The following is a 16,529-nucleotide window of genomic DNA, read 5'->3' as shown; positions in this document are numbered from 1 at the left end:
TGAAACCTTTATTAAGTGCAGAAATAACAATGAATATGCCAGGTCATATCAATGCCCTGGTCTTCATTTGAAACCAGATTTCTATTTCTGGAGGAGAGAGAAGTAATGAGATTCTCGAGAGGAAAGCGAAACTTCAGGGGCCGAGAAACTCTTTAGAAAGTGCACGAGAAATGCCAGTTGAAACACCTTGACACTGAGTTTAACTGGATCTGAAAGTTTATGCATGATAGTTAAGGCGATTAGGTGATCAATCCATGGCAATTACTTATAGCTTTAAGCTCAAAATATTTGTGGCTTTAAAGTGATTTTTAGACCTAAGGAAAATAGTGCTGATTTTCATGATTAAATAAAAAGTGCACAAAATAAAAATAAAGCATGGCCTATGCAGGCATGCAAGTTCTACAAATAGATTGATGCATATTTATTTTTCTCCCCTCTCAATGAAAAGGTGTAATTATTGGTAGTAATGATTCAATTTCGATCTATATCATGAATTAACCGCTGCTTTACATTTACACATTATTTATATTTTATTTATACATGCGTATCTTTGTGCGAGAATAAGCGTAAAGATTTAGGTACGATGTGTGGTGTTAGCCAATGAAATGTCTCCAAAGCGCATGAAATGAGGAATACGGTGAGCACTAATCGCGTTGTCAGGAAGAAAAATAGGGTGGCATTAAGAAGCAAGTGTTGGTGGTAGCAATTGGCGCTTAGGGATGATTTAGGCCGTACTAAATATCGTTAAAAATTATTGCGAAGTCCACCACGTACAATCCTTGGGTTGGTATATTTGTGGCCTCTGTGTTGGCGTTCCTCCTTTGGGTTTGAGCTCTAACTTCCAGCGCATCATATATATATCGACAGTTGGGTAACTAGGAATATGCTTCGGGGGGGGGGATGGGTTAGCCTGGGGTGGCGGCCCCCCTCCCAGGTAACGGGAGGAGGGTCCGTGGAAATATTTGAAAAATGACATGCCAGGAAATACATTTTACATCATTTTGACTTAAAAAATTAGCTTTTACCAGGTGCAGTCAATTAAATGTCTACACTGGACGATAGTTTTAAATATTTTCTTGATTTCTCCGAGGTTTTGGGGGGGATCTATCCCCTCATCCCCCATACTCTATTGTATCGGAGGAACCTCGATATCCCCTAGATCGGGATTCGAACCCGGATTTCCGGTCGAGTGCTTTAGCCAGTTAAGCTACCGAGGCGTCATTCCTCCCTGTGGATATTTTTCTCTGTGGATCTTTCGCACGATTGTGCATTGCGGGTGACTCCCGTAAAAGTTATCACCGCGGCTAGTCCCGGTATACTTTAAAACTCCCCTAGATGTTTTTTTAAAGGTCTTAGGATGCCAAGCCGCACTCATCTTTGCGATATCGTAAAGGGGCAGACTCAGAATAAATGTAAACAAGAGCGTTTAAGGTTGTTGAGGATACATTATCAGAACTACGTTTATATCCATATTATTATAGGTTATACTAGTAAAGGAAGTTATAGTATTTGGATTATGTTAGGATTTTGATTTCTCTTCTTCTTCCTGGGCGTGACATTAGTTGAAAGCGGTCGTCGTATTCAGCCAATCAAACTCATAAATAATCTTTTGATTTCAGCATTATGTGCGTCTCAGTTAAAAACGCTAATCACAAAAATCCTTCTAGTTTATTTTAACAATGAGAATCGACTAATGTTGATGCCGCGCTTTCCTACTCTTTTATTCTAATGACACGTATTAACCTTGTTGTCGGCGGACTCCCATAAATCCATGACGTGCGAAAGGCCTAAGGACGGTGGAAAGGCATGCTATCTGATGGAATCGAATTCAAATTAATTGCGATGGAAAGAATTTCTTAGGACCGCGGAATTTTGAATATCCGGTTCTCTTAAAAGACCATAAAGTCATCCAGATTCCCTGTTGTACCGGAGCAGTCAATCAGGTACGTCAAAACAAGGTGATATAAGCTATTTTCCACTTCCATTTAAGAAAAAATGCATTAGTACCCACCAATACTCTAATGCACCGTCACGAATTTGTAAGAGCAACTTCTGAGTAGTTGAAATTTTGATTTTATTTTGATGGTATTGATTTTATTGGTATAGTGATCGCTCAGAAATGTAAAGTTGGTTATTTTATAACATATATCCCCTCAAGGGACTACATCATTGATAGTACGAATGTATTTTAACGCATCGGCGGATATTCGAAAAAAAAGTAAAACTGAGTTCTGTTTCTGTATTTCATACTCATCTGGCCCCACCAGTATTACTAGGTCACGTGAATCCATCTTGGACATTCTCATGATGGAATTTTTATGTGCTGTTTTCATCTGCTGAAAGTTTTATTGAGAAAATTTTTCAGAAAGAGATGTCAGGATGTCTCTATATTGCAGTCATCCTGAATGCTCTTGTTTGTATTTGTAGGAGGTTGTAATACTTTTGAATTCGACAGTACACGAGCATGGACATGACCTCGAGAGAGGAGTCCTCATATACTCTTCGCGAGGCACCTGCATTCAGTAGATATGGTGTGTTTCTCTTCCCTCCTCCCATTCTCTTCCCCGACGTCCTCTGTATCCGGCCGTTGGGGCGTGGCTTCACAGCTTCCGCTTATCTTCTACTCTTCTTGGCCTCCTCCGCCCTTCGGCGGGAGAGGTTAGGCGAGAGGGAGGGATGAGGAAATGGTCGCGTGGGTGCCAGTGCTCAGAGGGATGGGGACCTCGAGAAGAGTTGCGAATGGTGGATGTAGCGTGCATCGCGAGGGCTCACCACCGCTTTGTATTTGTGCGAGTCATAATTTTTTCCGTTGAGCATGTGGGCTAATTTCATGCAACTCCGAATAGTAGTTTGGAGTTTTATTCTGTTATTAAAAATTTTATTCTCAAACAACCGAATATAGCTAATATTGGCCAAATATCGGGGTATTCAACAAATTTAACACGTACACGAATAACCATGCTCTGAACAGGGGAAATCTACCCAGGTGGGACTCGAACCCGCGACCTCTTGTTTGGCAGGCGAGAACGTTACCCCGCCCCCACCGAGTTATACTTGTATATTAGATTAAAGCAGGGGTCATCAACCTTTTTAAATGTAAGGACCAAAAATCAATCGATCTTACATCATCCAGAGGGCCACAATGCTCCACGTCACTTTACCACCACATCAATAAAATGTAAAAAAAGCATATAATTTAAAATTGCAATAATCTTTATTGGTTAAAAAATTCAATCATTCCATGCGTTTCCACGGTCTCGGGAAAGATGGCAAGGATTCATGCTAAACACCAAATTCGTCCCATCCTTTTTCCTACTTGTAAACTCCGGGTCCAGTTAGTCCGAGCCATTGGAACCCCATTGAACTCGAAACAGCCGGAATTTACCGCATTCCATGCGAATGTGGTAAAGTGTACTTATATTGGAGAGAAGAATAGGACCATAGAGGCCACGGTGAAGGAGCATCGACGCCACTGCCGACTCGATCACTTTGAAAAATCGGCCATCGCGGAACACTGTGCCCAGGAAAACCATAACATCCACTGGGAATAAACTACGTAACTCGGTAAGACTAGAGGTTATTGAGACCGCATTACTAAAGAAGCCGTGGAGATCCGTCACCACCCAAATAACATCAATAGAGATCGAGGACTGCAACTAAACCAGCGCTTGGAACCCGGCAATAAATAGGATTAGAAATGAGAAAAAATCCCGAATCAATCAGAGACCACCTAGGTGAAGGAGGAATGTATAAATAGCGGCGACATCGGCCATAGTGTCCCCTAAAATGGCAGATGAACTATTATGAGAAAGCATTGCCAGTGATATGTAACCCCATCCAGTGACGGGTAACAGACCCAATCCAGTGATATTTATTTATATATTTATTTATTTATTCAGTGTATATATTATTTTTGCAGAGATCTATTCAGAGTCTATATATTGTTAAGTTACCACCGTATATTACCTTGGCACGTTAGTGACTACTCTTTTATAGTTTATTGTTTGTAGTTTATTTTACCGTGGAGGCCTGACGATGTTTTTACGGGTTTTATACCTCTTTAGGGCAAATGCCGGGCCAATGCCACTCCCGTACCAGTGATTCATCCCCAGTTACGCTGGAGAGGCGCAAGCCTATACAAGCTTCACGAGCTATTTTTATTGTTGTTATTTCAAATTCTATGTAATTGTTTCTGATCGTGAATAAACGTTTTCAACTGAAAAAAACTGAAACATCATCAACCCTGAGGAAGCTGGGAAAGTCTCTCGACGAAACGTCGGCCTACACCATATAGACCCTGACCCGGTTGGAAACCCGAGAAGTTTTAATCTTAGGCTAGTGTAATTGGATCCCTACAAAAAGCATTAGGTTTATACAGCTCAGTAAAGTAGTCTGACCCTCATGTCTTCCATTTTATCCTCTCCGTTGTCAAATAATTGAAATATATATACTTCACATTATATCGTTGTTTATTAATTCGATTTTATTACAAATTCTACCAATTTGACTGTCATTTACATTTTTATATCTTCAAACTAATATTTGAATCGTCATTCTTTCGTATCGGAGCACTTCTACTTTCGAGTTTTAAAATATTCATTAAAGTAAGGTTTGGATTTTGAGCTAGAACTTCATCGCATCTGAAACCTATATCTTACGTTTCTTCCAATAGTTGACTGTTCTTTTAATCGGCAGGTATTTTTTTCAAGTGTAACCGTTGTAATCCCAGCTGTTCGCTTTAGATTCACATTACTCACTTCTATACCGATTCGGAGCTCTTCACAAATCATTCCAGATTCACTACTTTCGGCATATTCTTTCCCATCTATGTATTTTAATATTAATAATGCCTTGAAAACCCTGATAACAGAGTCTACTGACTGGTAAGCAGAATTTTTTTCCCGTAGTTGATTCTGAATTCTGGTCCCTTTAGGTGAAGATGTTTTACAACTTCGTCGACAGTGTGCTCGAGCAGGCTGTGCCTCCGAGTTGACTGCACCCGTACGGTTGTAAGAGCACTCTTCCTCTCTCTGTAGTTACCATCTCTTCGTATGACTTTTACGCCACAACTACGCAAGCGCTCGGTGGCGGTGAGCATAATGTCAAGGGCGCGAGGCAGTCGGAAGAAGGACGGTTGGTGGAGGGAATGGTCTGCTGTATTGGAGGAAAGATAAGAGGAGGTGTGGAAATAGATTCAAGCCGATGCATCAAAGCGGAATATTTTCCATCGAGTTACACAAGTAACTGCCAAGTCCGAGAATAATACCACTTTACGTAAGTTCGTAGTTCTCTCATAGGCTTAGAGCTAACTTTTCTATAAAATTGTCGATGTCCATGAAACTGATTCCCGGCAAAATTTTCTGTATTTACTAAGAATCACTAATTTATTTGATAAACTTGCAAAAATATTGCGAAAAATAGCTTAGTGATTATATATATTTAATTTATTTTGCTGTAGCTTGAATCTTAAATATTTTGTAAACAATTGTTCACGTAAATAAGTTCTTGTGGTACACGATTAGTCAGTCTCCCACTCATTATTAGTTGAACATGTCACAAGGTAGCCTACTTTTTAAAAGCAATGCAAAACCTGTGGGCCGGTAGGAGATTTTATTTGCAGTAATGGGAACAATTAGGATTTTTATCTAGCCTCTTCATTTATTATCGACAGAGGACATTGATATGAGTAGATGGAGTATCATAAGGGTGTTTATGGTTATAATTCATTTTAGAATGCATTATTAAATTATTTTTGTCTAGAAAAACCCTAGTCGTTAACCGTGATTCGTATAGTAAATACGAAAATTCCGAGTTATTAACGAAACGGTGCATGCGCTGTCATTAAAATTCCCCCTTAAATTAAAATCATCCCTATCATTTCCCTTCAAAACATGGGCCTACCGGCCCATGAATAAAATGAGGAAAATTTCCACTAGGGTCACAATCATTACTTACGAAAAACTTATTCTTTCATATATAAACACTTTTTATGTAGATAAATAATTTTTACTGCGAATGGTTAAAAATATGTGTAGAGATTGAGTCAAAGGGAATAGTGTTTATGATATAAATTTATTACTGTCAATACCAAAGAGTGTAGGTTAAATCTCATTAGGCGACGCGTCGCGACGTCTACGTGCATAAAAGACCATTCTTGGAGGCTTCCTTAACCTTGTTTATGTATGAGCATTGTTGCTCTTGAGGGGGTTTAATATACGAAACCCCGCCACATTCAGCACACCGCTGAGTTCAGTGTTTGCATTGATTGAATAAGTTTGTGGCCAGTGGAGTATTCTGATGTGGACGCGAGTACACGAGGGACTGTCGCGACGACAGAGGGGGCATGCGGTGCGTGAAGGATTAATGGGATCCGCTACTGTGCCGCTTGAGGATATACTTAAGGAGAGAGAGAGAGGGTTGCGTTAGTGCAAGACACGTTGAAAAGAGAGGGAGAGGAGAGGCTATGGAGAATATGGAGTGGTAAGGGAGAGAGAGAGAGTGTGGGTTGGGGGTTTGCGGTGAGTGCTTGATTGGAGGGGGTAGATGCGACGTGTAGGAAGCGGTGGCTGTAGGGTTGAGTAGGACGTCGAAAGGAAAGATAGGGAGGGTTTTTTGAGTGGGACGATGAAGGCGAGTGAGGCTGACAAATGTCTTTATTTGGCCAAGGTTGAGGCCAATAAGGCACTGCGCCTCAGATCTCTCAGACATCCCTCTCTCCCGGCTACTGAAATTACACGCTTCGCCGCGTCTATCTCGATGTAAAAAATTGAGACGTTTATCCTGGTGGCTTTGTGCAACAGGGCCTTAATTACGGCTCAACACCAAGCAGTGCTCACTTAACCGCCGGCAACAGTTCGTGAGATAATTTAAGCGATATTGTGTGGCTCTGCCCTTTAGTGGAGAATGGATATGTGGCGGTAGGTAGGTGTATGTGCCTATCTTGGCTGCCTAGGATAGTAACTCTTCAGCTTTCTCGATTGTGCAGTGTAGCTTAAATTTAAGAGATATTCTGAAACTCTTTTGGATAGTTTACATCTTTCATTACTATGTTTCTCTTATTTCAAGAATACTCGTAGTTTCAAAGATGTTTGATAGTAAACTGAGTTGACAAATTCTTGATAAGCCACTCTTTCACCCGTTCCCAACAAATCCAATTGCAAAAATTGGATGCTTTAATGCACGTATTAATTGGTTAATAAATGCTGGTCGTAATTTCCTTAGAGTACTCCCTTTTTTTAAATGGCTGGTGTTCTAACATCCCCTGTCACACGCCTTTTAGGTGGCTTGCGGGGTATTATGTAGATATAGATGATAAATTTGAAATTTCATCAGCGAAGTAAGCCCTCACTAGCTTCTAAGCGCATCCAAAGTATGAAAATTTTAAATTGGAGAAAATACTGAGGTGGTAATATTTAATAATTCGTAAAAAATGATAATTTGGTAAGGATCTACTCTTCATATCGTAGAAGGTCATTCGGGAATTCCACCGGGTCAGGTCCTAAAATCCATCTCGGCCGACATTGGAGAACCTGACCCGGAGGAATTTCCGAATAACCGTCCACGATATAGAGAGTAGATCCTTACCAAATTATCATTTTTTACGATTTTTTAAATATTACTACCTCAGTATTTTCTCCAAAGTAAAATGTTCATACATTGGTTGAGCTTAGAAGCTAGTGAGGGTTTACTTCACTGATGAAATTTCAAATTAATCATCTACGTAATACCTCTGAAGCCACCTTAAAGGCGTGTGGCAGGGGGTGTTTGAACACCAGCCATTTAAAAAAATGGAGTACTCTTAGGAAATTACGACTAGTATTTATTAACCAATTAATTCCTATAAGATTTTTTCGAAATATTTTACTTTCCACGCTTAAATTATGATTAGACATATCTAGTAAAGGAAAAAAATGTTTTAAAAAATCTCTGACATTGTCTTGATACGCAGGGAAAGCCTGCGATCACTCTACATCTACTCATTTTACCTTGATAATTTCAAAATGGCAGCAAAGTTTTAAATTAGAAATACGCCGCGAAAAAGGATTGGTCGAGCGGGAGCGATGCATTCTCTCAAGAATTGAAAGCTCTGATGATCAATCCGAAGATTGGATGTTAACTGCTTGGTGATAGGTACTGTATATTTTTAATATTTATGATCATTCCTTTATGACTCCCGCGTAGTAAATCATCAGTATCCCATGATGGGCTTCCTCTAGGGCTTTTACCGATTAATAATCCCCCTTGAATAGCTTCTAAGATCTCCCGTTTAATTCTTGCCCATTAAATTGGAATAGTTTATTTATATAACATTTCTAGAAAGAAAAACAAGCATGTTCCACGTAATATTATTTTATGGCATTCTATGAAACTTCTTTGGTAAATGTTTCTCCATCTATATACTTTAATATCGTTGTATAATAATGTTTCGTAATATCGCTTCGTCTCATCCCCATTCATAATAATTTTCCCCCGCCGTCATGTAGGACCAAAATACTGACAATGCGGACAGCATTGGAAATTTTCAATCCGCCGTGAGTCTTCCTCGTCGTAGAGGCGATGAGTTCCCCGTATAGGTTTTCTCCTACCTATCCTCCTGAGGTTCTGTTCACTATTTTGACCCACGCTGTTTCGGGGTCCATTTCACTCTCTTCGTTGCTTGCCTTTTTTGGTTTATCTAGGACTTATGCCTTTTTCTGGTCCAATATTTTTATTATATTATTTTTTTCAAAATAATTTGTAGGAAAAAATTGACATGTTCGATTGTTGCCCCCTAAATGTTCGTATTTTAATTTTTAAAAGTAAAAACCCGCTGCTTTTGATGGTATCGATGTTCTATCAGAGTTTTTTCTTTGAAAATGTTCGATGTGTGATATCTCTTGAAATAATGTTTAATCCCCTGAGCCCTTATATAATCGCAAAGCTCCGTGATATCGAGCTAAACTTCTCGCTGGATCTGATAGATCTGTCACTAGACCTGTCGAGTCAGCCTCGACGTTGGACCGCCTGGGGTTAATAGAAATGTTCTCTATTTGGCATCATTTATCTCTTTATCGTAGGCCTCCCTGCGTTGCTCGGGAAGGATAGTACCCAGAGAAATGGGAAACTCGGAACTTGGAATTCATGATCACATGGCAGGATTTTTAGGTGCGCTGAACAGTAAAAAATGGGAAAAATTAATTCCGAATACCGCGCACCTTACACCCCACTCCACAAAATTGATTGTTATGCGTGTTCTCATGTGCGTAGTCTAAAAACGTTGTGTGAATGGATTCTCCAGCAGTAAGGATTGCACCGAGAGGATTAATGGTTTAGAGCCGATTCTTTTGAGTTATGTTTTCTCTTTAAGCGTGTCAAGAGTTGTGCCTACCCGACAGGTTGTCCAAACGTAGAAGCTAAATAATGACGTAACAAAATGATAACGAGATACGACGCGAAGTATACGTCGAACGCCACCAGAATTAGCATTACGGGATTTGGGAGCATGAGATGCATCTATGCACTAACTTTGACTGCAATCCGTGCAGCCGTATGGAAACGCATTGCGGACAGACAAACATACATCCTCTTTTTACAAGTTCATAATTGTGAAGTTCATCATTTCCCTATAGTCTATTGAGTGTATGCGTTTCTATTGTCGTTACTAGTTTACCCGTGCTGGAAATCACCCACGATACAAACTTCCCCATCTTTTCAACACCACGAGTTCAGAATAGTACGCTCGTAGTATGCATTCACTCTTCCGCATGCTACAGCCATTCACGATCAGGTGTATTATGAATTGTGTCGTTTGCATTGATCCAATATCAATCGTTTTCAATTGTCCAGCTAGTGGAGAGCAGGTAGTGAAGGTAACGAAAGCACCCGCCAGTGAATGAGTGAGTGACAATTGAGCCATTGTCATTTCTTATCCAGTTCGTGATCGATCGCCGTGCTAGCGGCTACTTCACTCTCGTCATAAACCACTGATCTTTATCTGGGCGAGAAAGAGCGAAGTATTTAAACCGCGTATGGCTTGTATCTCTCACTACGGGTGTGGCATTATCACATTCTCACGATTTCTTGAGTAATTCCGACAGGACGATGATGAGAAAGGGAATGTGATGGGGTGAGCATGAGCTCCTTAAAGCCGGAGATTTGCTCTTTCCCCCTCCCGATCGCGTTACGTAAACGCTCGTGAAATTATTTTATTGACCTATATCTGGTGCTAGTCATTTTCAGATCTATTTTTTTTATCTTTCCGCATCTAGCATCACCGTAACATTAGCCATCTAGAACATCTAGAAGATTTGGATTATGATCAAAGTAGATAGTTGTAGTATTTTGCAGTTGATGTCAAAAACCCTTGGGGTACTTAAGCTAAGTTATAATAATTAATAATAAAGTTTATTTATATTGCTCTCTTCCTTTATAATTCTTTTTTTTTGTCTAAATTATTTTTTTCTTTTGCCATTTATATCAGTTATTATGTTAGTCTTATGTTTTTCCTACTTTCAAGTTCTAAGCTATGTATTTTTTTTTCGATTCCTGTATTACGATACAAACTTTTTGGAAATTTAGTAATTCTTGACTTTCGAATGCTTTTGTATTAATTATTTTGCATTTGCTCTGTTGAAATGCACGATATCACAGAGTTCCATCTGAGAGTTGAATCTCTCCATCCCAAATTACTAGCCGTTTTATCATCAATTATGGGACTACCAATTTCTCCTTTTTTGCCTGAATCATGGAGTTAAGGTATTTTTCAAAGTTGATTTCATGCATTTTTCATGAAAAAGTGTGGGAGGAAAATCTTTCCTCTGTGTTTCCTCTTTAATTCAATCCCGATCAACCAGTGTTGTGAATAATAAATTTACACTTCCAGCAATTCTTGTATCGAAGATTGTGAAATTCGATATTTTCTTTGCGCATTTTGCGAATTTATCGAAATCGTTTACCTTTAGTCGGCGTTAAATGTGGAAATTATTCACCTATGAGGTGTCAATAAACAGCGTGGGCAATTCTTCCTCATACCTTCGCGTTGGCGTCTCGGCACTAAATTATTCCAACCTCGGATCAAAGTTTAGATATTATAGCGTGAATATAGTGAGAAAAGGGGTCATTTATTCAGTGAGCCATTTGCATTCAATGCCAAGACATCACAAGCGCGAGAAGGCTTGCGTAGGCACCTGCCTTTATATCGGATACATCAATTCCCAAAGTATTAAGAATATTCATAAAAGGCTATAATTTACTTATCCTAATAGTACGCACATTTATTTAAATAATTAGCATAAATTCTTGAGTATGGAGGCTGAAAGGATGACCGCATTTATTTCAAGCTTGCAATGATCTAAAGATCTGCGCGATTGCTTGAGATCTAAAAGATCTGCGTGTATAAAAAAAGCTGTGTTATATCCCGAGGTGGAGTTCCAATAAACACGTAATCTTCAAGAGCTGAAAAACACGCACGTGGTCAGTGGCGTTGCCAGGAATTTCGTTTTGGGGGGTCCAAAAACAGTGGGGTCCGGGGATAGTTTTTGAAAAATAGGTACTAAGTAGAAGGTTTTAAGCTTATTTTAACACTTTTCATAATCGAAAAAAACTTAATTCTCTAAAGATATCTTTTGTAAAGTCATGATTTTTCAATATTTTGTTTTCTTTAATGATGAAGCGAAGTAATTGTGTTTTCGGAGGACCCCCCCTCCTCGCTACGCCACTGCAAGTGGGTGGAGACAGCCTTGTTATGAGTTGCACTAATGTTGCAATTTTTAAGATCGAAAAGTAAGCTGTATCGAGTGACTAATTCATGAATTTTGATCATTTAGAGATCATTGTCCTTGAAATTTCTGGGGAAGGATATACGTTCAGTAGTGGCTCTTAATGTTTGACTCAATAATTTAAATTAATAATCTTAATTAGAATTGAAAGTGTACCAGAAATATATGCTGTACATAGCTTCAGAGAATGAGCCTAATTGACCAACAAATTAAAAACTGCATTTCGATTTTTGTCGAACCTAATGCTAGTTGTAATGGAATATGTATGGTATATTTGTAGCATTTTATATTGGACGTAATGTCACCTATTCCATTCATTGTTTATTGACTAAAGGAAGGAAGCGAGACATTGAGGCGTTTTCTCTCTATTCCTAAGCTGACAGCCCAGCATTAAAACTTGATACCGCTTCACATCTATAAATGACGATAACTAGGGCTCGCAGATTTCATAATGAAATATTCTACATCGCAGGGCTGGTTAAATTTCCCAGTTAGCCATTTGAATTCAATGCCAAGACATCATATTTGTTAGGTTTATTTTGAGAGGTTAAATTTTACCTCTATAACTATTAATAAGTATGAATAAATAGGGAACTTATGGTCTAGAGAATAATTATTATCAATGTTGCTTCCTAATGCATGTAAGATCAAAAATAAACTATCATATTTGCAGTTTCATAGTGGTAGTATCCATGATGATTCTCCATGTCTAGGCCTCAATGACTTGCTTGTTCAACGAAATAAAAGATTTATCGCGTAATATTTGAGAAAGGAAAGCCTTGGTATGCCCCAATTTTTCGCTGCCTTGAAGGTTGACGACGGAAGGGATATCACTTACCAACAGGTCATACGGGTAGTACGATATCAACGGCATTCCTTTTATATCCTACTGCTTATTCACGGTGCTCAGTATTCCATATCATGACATTAAATTGATTAATTACTCGCTGCAGACGGTGTACGAATGCATGCGGACCTGGATTAGTCACTCGGCTACCAGGAAATAGTGGATATAATGCGGTAATAAACTGGTTGGCGGACGTTAGATGAGACTCGTCCATGCAACTCCTGATTTACGAATATTGGAAAAGAGGATCCCAAGTCGTCCTTAGAAATGATTTAGGATTCAAACAAGCTATTTCTAAAAAATTACTACTAATAATTATAGAATCATCCTATCTAACATATCCAATTATAAATGATTAATAAAAGCGAATTTTCAAATTACCTTGGAACATTAATTCATCAAACTTCTTCACCAAAATTTTCTGTGAGTGTGACTCACTCTGTGATTCATTTGATGACCGGTACACCTTTTGGGGATATAGGCATGGAAGGGTGTCTGATATAAAAGCAGTATTTTATGAAAAGTTAGAAACATGTAAATATTTGTTACTGTGGTATGCAGGATGCTGTGAAAAAATACATACCACCCGTCGCGCGTTTAAATGGTTTTGCAAGAAAACACCACTCGTGTCGCTAACGGGCAGAGAGATTCGAATTTCATGAATATATAAGCTATAATGAAGGCTGTCACCAATATTTATATTCCAAATTTTTAAATAACTTTTTAATAACTTAAATCGAAGGTTAAAGCACGCACGTGGTGGAAAGGCTCCATATCAATAATGGAAACACTTTGTTTCTTCCACAAGCTTATTAAAACTCATATTTTATGACCGGTTTTGGCTGATACACGGTATTTGATAATGGATAATTTCGGTATTTGATAATGCTGTAATATCCGGAACCGGTGATAAAATATAAATTTTCATAAACTTGTGGAAGAAACAAAGTTTTTTCATGATTAATTTTTAATAACTTATTGCTATTCTTCGTAATTAAAAATACTTTTCTTAAAAGTACAGAGAAGAGTGGACCACTGTGAACTAATAGGGTGGTTTCCTATTATTTTTTTACTGCCTTAATCGAAAGATTATTACTCCTGGAGTACGTATTTCACGCTTTTAGACTTTTGATTGACGATATCTATTTTTCACTATTAAATGAACAGTGAAAATTTTCAAGCGCGTGAAAACGCGACGGCTAAGTAATAATGCTGGGAAAAGCCCTTGTGACATCATTCTGGTTCCCGATGCCGCCGCGCGCCGTGCCGTGTGAGGTGACCTTGGGGCGAGGATATGTACGCCGCTGCAATGCAGGCTGTTATCAGGTAGCGCTTGGCTTAAATAAGGATTATTAATGCCTTATCAAACGAAGGAAACTTTCCGACTATAGGCAGTTTTAATAGGTGATTATTACGAGATGTTTCCCTGAGCTCTGAGCCTCATACATGCATTAGTAATCTTAGACGATGTAAAACTCCTATCTTCTCGTATAGAAACTAGGTTTCTGTGACGTCACGTGGAGCGGCAACGCATGGGCCCCAATCTGGCCGTTTTCAAATGAGGTTAACATTGACCGTTAACATTCGTCTACACTGGGATTTCTAAAACTAAATAATTTGCACATTATGAATTCACTAATGGTGGGTAGCGAATCGCAACCAATGCCTTTCGTTTTCTTTGATGAAGGAAACTACCCTATTCCCGCGCTGCGGACATTTTTGAAACCGATAAAAACGCGACCGAAGAGGAAAAAACATATATGAACCTCCATTAGGAGGAAATGAGGCCTTCTCTTGTAGTCCCCTTACTCTGATATTTCGAATCGAGTTAGATGAGAGCCTCCAGGAAGAGCGAAGAAGAAAAAGAAGAGCAATTTATGGTCCGACACATTAGACCAATATTGGAAAATTAGAATAGCTGAGCGTTTGACCTCCCACCCGACCCTTTCCTTTGTGTCACGAAAGGTAGCTGATTGGCTAATTAAAGCAAAATTATGATCACATGTATTTAATATCGATATCTACTTTCATTTTTTTTCAATTTGGTGGTCAAGACGAAGGAGATGCTGTAGCATTTTAATTAAACTTATCTTTATGTGAAATTTACTGTTCCCACCTCCAATGTTGATACTGAAGGTAGGGTTTTCATTGCTGTCCTCTCCATTAGTTTCCACGCTAAATACTGAATGTAGTAGGGTACATATATTTGAATATCTAGGTGGTACATCAATACTCACGCATTTAATCAAAATTCAGATACTTAAGTAGTAGTTCTCTGGTCAGACAACTTGACGCCGCATCAAGGTGTCCGAACAATAGCCAAACCTGAAACCCCCAATTTCATTATGTTTAGGAAAAATGGTATATGTCAATGAAAGAAATCCCTATGAATAAATAGGAATGGGATGAAATTCTAGAGGTTTGGTCAAATACACAAGAAAATTGCTTAATAAACAACATTTTTACGTTTAAATCAACGCGTCTCGCTCATTCGTTATCGTAGCTAGAGACTGTCTCATTAAAGAGTAGAGTTTATTTACATCCTTTTTCTCTCTCTTCATGAGAGTGAAATTAATTGGAAATAAAGTTTTGAAAGGACACCAGCAACATGTAAACAACTCTGATGGCGAGACAATCCCCTATATTCGAATCGAGCCAGCTGACAGCTTCAAAGAAGAGTAGGTCACGAGAGTCACGTTCCGCACCTCGCCTTCTTCCTGGGCCGGAGGTGGCGCGTGCGAAGTGCATGCGCTTTAAAATTCAGCTCTCGGATTTGACCCCGACAAGGGAGGAGGCCAGCCACCCCGGTCGCTGGCACTTGCCAGTGTTGGGCGGGATTCGTGATAGCCTGAAAGAAGTCATCAAATGGGTTGACACTGATGGGGGAGCTCGTGTATGTTCCCGAAGAATTAAGGCGGTTGCACTGTGACTCTGCGATCCAAAACAAGCATCTACATGGCTGTGAACCAGGATTGCATTTTTCCACGAAGTATTCGTGTGATATTTATAAAAATATTTTAAATGATTTTAGGGTTCAACAAGGCTCTTTATAAAGTATACCAGTAATTACTAGAGAAATAGGTGGAAAGGAACCGTCTTATTTAATCATCATTAGCCAATAATTCTACAATTGGTCTGACGCAGCATTCCATTCCTCTTTCCACTCCTCTCTCCAATCCATTGGCCTTTTTATAGCGATCTCTTTTACATCCTTTATAACCTATCCTATGTAGCTCATTATCTAGTTTCATTGAAAATAAATCTATGTATTTTTTCCACTACAGTCTCCATATCACAATAACTAACATTTATTTTATTCTAACTTTTCATATATATATAGTTAAATAATGCTTTTGTATTGGTCAACCTGAAATTCCCCATAATTACACCAGTCATTAAAAAAATATATTTTCCATTTATACATTTTCAGTCTATTTGTGCAGACTGTATTACGATTTTCATTCAAAATTCGTATTCTGGCTTACTCATGTCGTTAATTTGCTGGAAACACAGGAGGTAACGTAGTTCATTTTATATCTATCACAATACTTATACTACAATGCATCTTTTTTATTCTTTAATTATAATAAAATGTATTTTATAGACTTAATGCACACGTTTCTACACATAGACTAGTCATCGATTTAGCCTCTTAAAATGATAATGCAGCATAATTTCCTTAACACAGAGACTAGAAAGACGAGGAACTCTGATTGACAGCCGATGAAGTTCTATTAAATGAGCGTACTTGTCTTATATATACAAGAAAATGGCATTTTCTTCATTTCTCGGTGATTAATTTATATAAATTAGTAAACTTGTTTATAAATATTTATAAATACGTTTCTCAGACTCTCAGCCATTTGAGATAAAGATGCATGTGCCTTAACATGATAACCAACCAGGTGACGAGATTGGTAACCCGA

This window comes from Ischnura elegans, chromosome 2 (assembly GCF_921293095.1).
Source record: "Ischnura elegans chromosome 2, ioIscEleg1.1, whole genome shotgun sequence".
Taxonomy (NCBI): Eukaryota; Metazoa; Arthropoda; class Insecta; order Odonata; family Coenagrionidae; genus Ischnura; species Ischnura elegans.
Note: the sequence above shows the minus strand (reverse complement) of the source record.